Genomic DNA, 11,326 nt, shown 5'->3' on the forward strand with positions numbered 1-11,326 from the left:
GATTAAATAGGACACATAATATAATTTTAATAATTGAGTAAGATAAGATATGAAGATATATTTTATTATCTTTGTTCCTTCAACAAGAAACTCAATTTATTCATTCATCATTTTATTAATTGTAAGAAGAGAAATAACTGAAAGTGCAAACTAATAGATCTTATAGTTACAACTACAAAGTACAAACAACTTGACGTATTGATCAATTTTTCAACTCCAAAATAGTAGAAACGAAGATATCACATAGTATGTAAATAAAAGTAACAAGTTGGCGCCCATGGCCTAATGGATAAGGCGCTTGACTTCTAATCAAGCGATTGTGGGTTCGAGTCCCACTGGGCGTGATACAATTGTTTTGATCTAATTTTAGTGAATTATTACTGGATTCTCATTCTCTTTGTATTGGATTTGATAGCAGTTAATTCATTCAGGAAACTACTGAGATCATAACAATTTCTAATGGCTTCAATCTATGGCTTTGTCCTGGAAGATGTTGCAATTAATTTTGGCAAAGTTATCAACTTAAGCAACTGTAGTTTACAAATATGCGTCAGGGATCATAACGCAAAAGCAACTTTAATTTAGTTTCCAACTTTGGATTTCAAGAACTTATTGTTAATTTATAGGGTCCAAAGTACACTTTCTTTTATTATTCTCATTCTTACTGCTCTACTCAAATGAATATATTTCTTAATATCAACTTTGAGGATAAGAACCAAAATATGACAACTTTTATTAGGAACCTAAACATATAAATCTTTTAGTTCTTTTAATATATTATTTCACTTGTTTGATTCTCTATTTTTAATATTAGTTCTTGATACTATTATTGAAATTCCATCACCTTTTGGATAAGGAATTCATTCCTTTCGGGTGCGTGATTGTCTCTTGCAATAAGTATCACTCACAGTAATTGAGCTTTTAATCTTTTGGTTATCTTAAGAATTTAGTGAGATCTAGATCAACACTTTATTGGTAATGTAAAGAGTGATGTTTAAATCTTTTAAAATCTTAATTTGTTTCATGTTGAGTGTGACATTAGACATCAATTATTATCATTATTTATTCTATCATATACTGGGATAAGTTAGCAACTCAAAAAATTAGCATACAAAATAAACTTTTTGTCAGTTAGCATACAGAATAAATTTTGTGGGTCATGTCATCTATCTTATGACACACTGTTCAACAAACTTAATATTCCAATCAATGCTAAAAGTGACATACATATCAAGCATAATATATTTTTTATGAAATCATGTGTAATATTTTATCCATCAAACTTTTGCACTTTTTATCATTCAAATTGATTTGTTTTGTATTTTATGGAATATGCTTTACCAAACATATAAGTTCTCCAAGCTAACATTTCTATTCCACTTCAAAGTTATTCGCCTAGCTTAGATAGATAGTTATATACTTAGAATTAGCATGTATATATGGTGCAATCATACCATTCCAGTTCCACCAGCTCTTATGACAAAAGTTTTTAATATTCACATAAAAGTTCTGCTTAATAAACTAGTCAATTATCACGCTAATAATTTAACATGTCTTTCATTCATTATCTAATCATAGACCATAGTATACATTTTCTAAGTTTTTTATTTATTATCATAACTTTAATTTTGGACAACATTTTTATATAAAATATTGCTATATTTATAAGATAAATGGACCAAGTTATTTTTGGAAAAGGTTGTTGTGTCCAAAAATAACTAGGATATTGACAAAACTAACCTGAAACCCATAACTAGTTCCAAATAAAGTATCCCATCAAGTACAAACTTTTCAAACTTTTCTCCTGATCAAAGTCCATTATGATATGATGTGAATTATTTTTTTTCTTCTCATCAATTAGTATCATGAAAGTTCATATCATAACTAAATTTTAAGAATCTGTTTTCTAATTAACTTTATTAATGCGTTCATCTTCTAAGGGGAGCATCATATCCAAATGCTGCTAAATGAGAATAAAGTATTGTACCTAAGAAGTGATGTGAATAGTAATCATGGAATTCCAAGCAAGGCCATTAATCTACAGTTTTACTTTAATAGAGTCACTTGCACACATAATAAAAGGGAACCAATTGGAGGAGACTATAAACCTTACTATTGCACATACACTCACTCAGGTGTTTTATTGAAACTAGAACTCAATGAAAGATAACTTTATTATAAGAAATAGAGTAAATTATATAAATCACCATCATTTTCTACACAATATAGAAAGTGCCCTAATTTATATACGTACATTACATACATTATACTGATTATTCATACAGGAGAGATAATAATCAGATAAGTGTAATATTTCAAATAAAAAAAAGTGATGAGTGTATCTAAGTTAAATAAAATATGAAATATTAGGAAAATAAATCCGAATAATATAAAAGCCAATGTCTCTTCATTGTTTTTGGTTCGTTACAAAATGCATCAATAATTATAAGGAGAGTTATGTTATATTGTAATAAAAGAGATGAATTATTTATATAATTTCACTAAAATTCATGGGTATCAGTATAATTTACTCTACAAAATATGATATGATATGTGTGCTTAAATCCATATATCTAAAGTGCAGTCCCCACCAGGATATCTCATCTCATGGGCAAGGGATGGACCATCAGGTTCAGCTCCAAAGTCAACAAAGAAGTTGGGATAAACTTTGAGGCCACCATTATCAGTATCAACATCAATCTGTAATATGTGAGATCCTTTTTCTAAAAGCTCTGGATAGAATTGTTTAATCCCATGGACTAAAGAGCTAGTTTGTAACATATAGTATTTTATGTTAGAATGGCTAAGATTGAGTATCTAATATTAGAATAATACTATTGAAATTGTTGTGATTATGTAATAGTTAATCGAATTAACTGGTTAGTTGTTTGAGTTTGTTAAAGTAAATTTTGTATGCAATAATCGAATATATAATTCTATAATTGTGTTATAATCATTATTTAATTAGTCAAATATAAAATGATCTTCAAGAATTAATTTGGTGGCTAAGGGCATATGTGTCATGAAATATTATAAGTGTAGATACCTTCAGACAATTTCTGATTTGATGACGAGACTAAATTAGAATTATTGCAAATTAAGTAGTAACCGCTACGGTTACTTTTATGGGTTATGGTCCCCATTTGTAAAGTAACAGGTTTGGTTGAGCAACTGATGAAATATAAGATGGATTGATGATGAGTCATCAACAAGGTTACAAAACCCATCAGAATTACATCAGTGAAAACTCTCCTTGGCTCTCTATTCCTCTCTAAAGGAGCATAAGGAAAACCATCAGGCTCTATCATCTGGTAGATCTTCATATCCACATACCCTTGAAAATTCCAAATGGCTGATCAAGGTATGCTCTTCTTCACTATCAAATCAATTGTGGTTTCTTCGGTCTAGATTATGGTTGTTCCATTTGGGTTTATGTATGGACATAAACATTTTGTTATAGGAACAAAGCCTCGATCATTATGTTTTCCGCATTAAGTTTAAAGGATTATACAGAGAAATTCAACAATTGGTATCAGAGTCACCCTAATTTGATTCATGTGTGAAATTTGGTCTTCTGAAGTATTTCCTTTACTTCCCCAAATTTGGATTGATTTAGGGTTTGATGATTTATCTATGCCATGGATTGATTAGGATAAAAATTTATCATTTTCCATGTGCATATAGATAGATTCGAAAATGAATCAATGTTTTTTATGGTGTTTTTATTTTTATTTTTTGGTGGTTTTTTCGAAGAGAAATGATGTAGAAACTGTCATGTTCGTGTTCTGTCGCTGTGCTCTCGCTCAAGCGAGAATTAAACAGAAGTAATCATATTTTATTGTGCCCAAGCGAGAGTACAAGCGACATAAGGCTCACCCAGGTGAGAGTACGCTCGCCCAAGCGAGAATACGAGCGACATAAGGATCGCCTAGGCGAGAGTACGGTCGCCCAAGCGAGACTACACTCGCCCAAGCAAATATTTTTTTTAAGGGAAATTTAAGATTTATGGGGCTTTGGTGTCTTTGTGCATTAACTTTGGTTATTGGTTGGTTATCTATTAAGTTGTCTGTTATTTCAAGTGAGTCAATTGAAATAAAATGTCGCCAAAGTGACCTCTCTCATGGATATAACCCACGATGAATATTAGATGTAAGTGTGTATGATTATTCATGCGAGTATTAATTAGCCCAAAAAAAGTTGATATTTGGCCGAAGATCATACACACCTGTGATGATAAACATGTTATAATTCTAAATTTTTTATACATGTGACTGATGAATCAATCCAAAGAGGGATTCGTCAGTTGACATGCCTTATTATAAATGTTTAATCATTACAACAAGAGTACCATTTGTAGTTAATATTACTGTCCAGAGACTTGATATTAATGGTGCACTAGGTATCTTGAATTGGACATACCATTATTTAAGCACATTGATAATTTTAAGTTGTGAGCATATTTTTAATATTTTGTCTTTTGTTCTATTCAGCTACATCAATTGCTTCTTTATCTGTAAATCTAAATTCGGTTCTGGTCCTTAATTAAACAAATTTTAAGGACTGGAAAGAGAACATGGAAATTGTTCTTGGCTGCATGGATCTAGACTATACATGAAGGGTAGAGCAACCCCCTTCTCATTCGGAATTCAGTGCCTCTGAAGAGAGGAAGGATTATGAGAAGTGGGATCGCTCTAATCACATGAGTCTAATGATTATTAAGCGCGACATTCCAGAGGTCTTTATGGGTACTGTCTCGGATGAGATAAACAGTGCCAAAAACTTAAGGGAATACATTATGGGAATGTCCAATATTGATTCAAAACTTAAGGCCCTTAAGCTTGAGATGTCAGAAGACTTACTCATACATTTGGTCTTACTTTCCCTTCCTACACAATTCAGTCAGTTTAAGATTTCTTATAACTGTCAAAGGGAGAAATGGACTCTAAATGAGCTCATTTCATTTTGTGTACAAGAAGAGGAAAGGCTGAAGCGAGAAAGAACTGAAAGTGCCCATTATGTAAGTACCTCTAAGGACAAGGACAAAAGGAAAAACACTCCAGAGCCCAAGAATGAAGCTGCTAAGGGTCCAGTGCAAAAGAAGCAGAAACAGACTGATGTCTGTTACTTTTGCAAAAGAATTGGACATCAAAAGAAGAAATGTGTAAAGTATCACGGCTGGCGTGCTAAGAAAGGTATATTTCTTACTTTGGTCTGTTCTGAGGTCAATTTAACTTCAATACCTGGAAACACCTGGTGGTTAGACTTCGGTTCAACTTCTAACATCAGTGTTTCAATGCAGGGTTACCTGAGCTACCGAAAGCTTAATTATGTTGAAAGATACATCTACGTTAGCGATGGAAAATCGGTAGAAGTGGAAGCTATATGGCACTTTAGGTTGTTATTATGTACTGATTTTTATTTGGATTTGGAAGATACATTTGTTGTACCATCTTTTAGATGGAATTTAATTTCTGTTTCTTATTTGGACAAATTTTGTTATTATTGTTCTTTTGGAAATAATTCGGTTCAATTGTCTTTAAATTCAAATGTTGTTGGAACTGGTTCACTTATGTTAAATGACAATCTTTATATGCTGAATACTATAGCTGATTATAGCGAAACCCTAAATGTGGAATCACGTGGTACTAAGCGTAAAATTGAAAATAATAATTCAGGTGCATTATGGCACAAGCGCCTAGGTCACATTTCTCAAAAGAGAATTGAACATCTTCTGTGAGATGGGATTTTGGATTCCATTGACTTTACAAACCTTAATGTTTGTGTTAAATGCAAAAAAGGAAAACATACCAAACAATCGAAATCTGGTGCATATAGATCAGGATTGTTCCATTTAGGTTTATGTATGGGCATAAACATTTTGTTATAGGAACAAAGCCCTGATCAATAAGTTTTTCCGCATTAAGTTTAAAGGATTATACAGAAAAATCCAACACTTGGACCTTACATAATGCATAACAAAGATAGTCATCAGAGCTTAGATTTTTTCCTAAGGTGGATTAGATGAAATGACAAAATATGGAAAGGAATGTAGTGAAACACCAGAAAAATCATGGTAGGGTTGAAACTAGATCTTTTGTGTTATAGTATGATTATTGTGAAACATTTTATTGTATTTATGTACTTTCTCTTCTTCCTTAATGTTTTAGTATCTAGTTTGAAGAAGATATATCTTATCATGTCTCTCAAAATATAACAAACAAATAAAACAGATTATAGATTGCTATGAAATTCCCGTTTATAGCATATTTTAATAATCCAAAACATGATAATAGACACTCTAGTGTTTTGGAAGACAAAATTATTAGCCAGAACATTACTTATAAGTTCCAACATCAGATACACAAGTCATGGAAGCATTAGCATGAAAATAAATTAGGGATGTAACTTTTTTTGGTATTACCAAAAGTATTCTCTCACCTTTTAGATAAGGAATGAATTTTTTTCGGAGTTTGTGACTGCCCCTCCCAATAAATGTCGACTCAGGAATCGAACCCTTGACATTTTGGTCATCCTGATAATCTAATTGGGCTTTACACTGCTAGACTAACATCTTGTTGATAATGAGAGATGTAACTAAAATTAGAAATGAAAACAAATAAAATCATGAGGTGTTTAGTAATATGCTTTATAAAAGTAGTTTCATAACTTTATGAAGATTTTCAAATCCAAAAATGTGAAGAAGATTTTTACTCCTGACTTTGGCAAAGTTTTGATGAAGACAAAACATCACCAAAAAGAAGAAAATGAAGATTACTTATGAAGACCAAGAAGATTAAAGCTTCAAGAAAATTAGTCTAAGTCTAAATAGGTACTTCTATCCTATACTCTTTAATAAACTAAAGTAGTAATGCTCAAAATATTTTAAAAGAAATTGAAACACTTCAAGTTTTATATGAAAACATTTTCAAAATAATATGTAATAGGTTACTGAAATTTGAGTAACAAGTTACATGAGTGAGAATCAGTTATCCAACAATATTTAAATTGGAGTAACCGATTACTCAAATTTGAGTAACCGATTACTCTAAGTGAATTTTAAATTCACTGTTGGACAGAGAGTTTGAGTAACCGATTACTCAATGTAATTTTTCAAAATGTCACGTTTGGGTAACCGATTATCCACTTGCTGTAATCGGTTACTGAGAGCTGTTACATCAGTTTTTCAGATTTGAAACTCTAGGGTTTTCATCCCACATGAAATGTCTTCATTCCAAACAATTTCTACTCTTTCACAAAGACACAATGACTGATTGAAAAACCTATTTAAAGGCCTTAAAACTCACACTGAAAACAACTCTTTGAACAACTATTTCATAATTATTTCACACTTTTCTCACAACTTTCCTACACTTTTCTGAAATAGTTTTATGAACTTCTAGCAACTTGAACTCAAACTTTCAGAGCTATTTTTCTGAGTTGCTTGAAGTAAAGTGTTTCAAAGTTTTGTAAACTTAAAAGAACATTATTTACTAAGTATACAAAAGAGTTTATTAGATTGCAAGTGTTATTATATTTCATACTTGTAAAAGCAATCTAAGCCATCATTCAAATTCTTCATTCATTGTAATTACTTTCTTTCACGGGGTATGAATAGAAAGGGCATAGAGTTACTTGGAAAAGTGTTTTCCAAGGTGATAAATATTAATGAATGTGTAAGGTATATAGAGATCTCAGGGTGAGATATTGTAATTACAACTCATAATATTTAGTGGAAAATCTCTTGTACTGCAAGAGTACTAGACGTTGCCTTCGGTGGACAAGAAGGTGAACCAGTATAAAACATCTATCTACTCTCTTCTCCCTTACTTCTTTGATTTATTCCTATTTTTTTCTACAATATTATCTGCTGCACTTTAACTCTTCATTTTGCAGAAAAAGTTGTCATAATTTCTAGTCAACTAATTCACTCCCCTCTTAGTTGCAATCTCAGTCTTACAATTGACACTAGAGCTATTTTCGAGTAAGATATTCTCAAAACTGATCCTACATCAAAGATGGTCGTAAGATCATTCCTAGGATAAGGTTCTAACATAAATCGCCCTCCAAGTTTTGTTGGAGAATGCTATGACTTCTGGAAAATCAGAATGAAGATATTCATAGAATCCCAAGACTTGGATATATGGAACAATGAAGAAGAAGGTGGAATAAAACATTGTAAGGGAAATACAATTGAAGAAGGACCCTATGAACCCTTCACAATTATAAACATTGTAAGGGAAATAAAACCTAAACCTTCATGGAATAATGAAGACAAGAAGAAGGTGCAATATGACCTAAAGGCAAAGAACATCCTCACTTCTACTCTTGGAATTGATGAGTGCTTTAGAGTATCTAACTGTAAATCTGCCAAGGAAATGTGGGATACTCTAGAGACCATACATGAAGGAATGAAGGAAGTAAAAAGGTCAAGGCTAAACACTCTCTCTCAAGAATATGAAACCTGGAGAGAATATACTGGATTTTCAAAAGAGATTCACTCATCTTACAAATCATCTTCTTGCTCTTGGTAAGGTATTATCTAACAGTGACTTGAACTTGAAAGTTCTAAGATAACTTACCAGAACATGACAACCAAAGGTAACATCCATTTCTGAAAAGAAAAGTTTATCGAAAATGTTTTTGGTTGCGTTATTTGGAAAATTGCAGGAACACGAGTTAAAACTCAGCCAACTGGATCAACATGAAGAACAGAAGAAGAAAAAGAAAAATATTTCTGTAAAAGCAAAAGTTGACAAATATGAGTCATCAGAGGATGAATCCGATAAAGAAGAAATATAGGACATGAGTCTTCTTGTGAAGAAATTCAGTGAATTCCTCAAAAGGAATAAAGGTGGTAGAACTGGACAAATAAGAAAGTTCACCAAGAACAACGATGTCTCTACTTCAAATCAGACTTTTACATGCTTCGAATGTGGCAACGCTGGTCACATGAAGATGGATTGTCCAAATTTGAAAAAGGATTCATTCAAGGGAAAGAATGAAATAAAGACCGGAAGAAGAGCATACATAGCTTGGAAAAACAATGATACCAGTTCCACCTCTGAACCAGAAAATGAGGAGCAAGCACATCTCTCTTTGATGGCATCTCATCATTCCAATAATGAAAAGGTAAATGACTCAGAACTATATTCTTCTGAATTACAAATTGCATTCACTGACCTGGATGATGAGTACAACAAACTCACAAAATGTTTTTAAAACAAAAAACTGAGTTAGACTCATTTAGAAACAAACTTTCATCATCTTCATGTCAAAACTGTATTGCTCTTGAAAATAAAGTTACAACATTAAATCTTGGACTTAATAAGATAAGTAAGAGCAGTAAAAATTTAAATAAAATCATCAATGATCAACGACACTCAACAAACCGAAGAGGTCTTGGCTATTCAAAAGGCCACATTTCTAGGAAACCTAGTGTCCCAATTGAGATAAACTTTCACAAAGGAAGTATTCATGCTCATAAACATAATAATGATAAAACTAGGATACATAACCATCAACCCACATGCACATATTGTAAACATCACGGGCATACACCAAACACTTTCAAAATTAGAAAATATAATGTACCCCTTGGTTATTATAAATGGGTTGAGAAAGGTGCTAACCATATAGGACCCAAAGAATATTAGGTACCTAATAAAACTTAACCTGTTTTGCAGGATAAATATGTCACATATGGTGATAATAACAAAGGAAGAATTCTTGGAGTTGGTAGAATTAGCAAGCCTCCCTCAACTACTATAGAAGGCGTGTTATATGTTTAAGGACTCAAGCACAACCTTCTTAGCATAAGTCAATTATGTGACAAAGGCTTCCATGTGGCATTCTACCCAGATAAGTGCATCATGTAAGAATCTTCAACACTCTAAACTAGTTGATAAGAGAATAAACAATATATATATATATGATTGATATGAATTCATATGTACCAATAACATGTTTAGTTGCAAACGATAATCATGATGCATGACTATGGCATAGGAGAATTGTTCAAATTCACATGGACCATTTGAACAAACTTATAAAGAAAGACTTAGTTGTTGGTTTACCCAAAATGAAGTTTGTTAAATATAAACTATGTAGTGCTTGTCAAATGGGTAAATAAACAAAAACTTCTTTCAAACCAAAGCATATGATTTCTTCTGATAGACCATTGCATCTACTACATATGGACTTGTTTGGCCACTCAAGAACAAAAACTTATGGTGGTAACTACTATGCCCTCGTTATAGTAGATGATTTTTCGAGATACACTTGGACTCTATTCTTAGTGCATAAGAATGAGGCATTTAAAGCCTTTATCATTTATGCTAAAAGAATACAAAATGAAAAATCACTTAAAATCGCTGTTATAAGAAGTGATCATGAAGGAGAATTTCAAAACTCTTCTTTTGAAGAATTATGTGATGATTTTGGTATCAATCACAACTTTTATGCTCCAAGAACACCACAACAAAATGGTATTGTAGAGAGAAAGAATAGATCTTTAGAAGAACTGGCTCGAACAATGTTGAATGAAACTAACCTCCCAAAATATTTCTGGGCAGATGTAGTAAGCACTGCTTGTTATGTTTCGAACTGAGTTCTCATAAGACCTATTCTCAAGAAAACCCCCTATGAACTCTTTAAAGGTAGAAAACCAAACATTTCTCATTTGCATGTATTTGGTTATAAATGTTTTGTTTTACATAATGGAAAGGATAACTTGGGCAAGTTTGATGCAAAAGGGATCTTCCTATACTACTCTCTTACGAGTAAAGCTTACATATTTTTTAATAAAAGAACACAAGTCATGGAAGAATCCGTCCATGTATCTTTTGATGAAACCAATGCTAAGATAAAAGATGTTATCATTCCTGATGAGGAGGAACTGCCAAGTTCTTCTTCAAATGAAATTTCTATTATTGAATCTACAACTGATACTGAGCAATTGAAAATGAATGATAACATACCATCTGAAGAGGATCATACTCATTCGGATTTACGAAAAGAGTGGAGAACTCATCGATACCATCCAGTTGACAATATTATTACTGAATTAAATACGGGTATCACAACCCGACGAATGCTTTATAAAGCTTGTCTTAACATGGCTTTTGTATCTCAAATCGAACCCTCCAAGATTGATGAAGCAATTGAGGATGAACACTAGATCTTGCTATGCAGAAAGAATTAAACCAGTTTAAGAGAAACGAAGTTTGAGAACTTGTTCCCATACCTAAAAATAGGCATGTTGTTGGAACTCGGTGGGTATTAAGAAATAAATCTGATGAAAATGGTATAATAGTTAGAAATAAAGCTA

At 32.1% G+C, this 11,326-nt stretch overlaps 1 non-coding gene across 1 annotated transcript; it reads left to right on the forward strand.

Annotated features, from left to right (window-relative positions):
- The first annotated feature begins 271 nt into the window (after positions 1 to 271).
- TRNAR-UCU lies at positions 272 to 344 on the forward strand. The gene has a single exon. It is a non-coding gene; the product is annotated as a tRNA-Arg (tRNA).
- The last annotated feature ends 10,982 nt before the right edge of the window (positions 345 to 11,326 follow it).

Source organism: Lupinus angustifolius, unplaced genomic scaffold, assembly GCF_001865875.1.
Source record: "Lupinus angustifolius cultivar Tanjil unplaced genomic scaffold, LupAngTanjil_v1.0 Scaffold_85_5, whole genome shotgun sequence".
Classification (NCBI taxonomy): domain Eukaryota; kingdom Viridiplantae; phylum Streptophyta; class Magnoliopsida; order Fabales; family Fabaceae; genus Lupinus; species Lupinus angustifolius.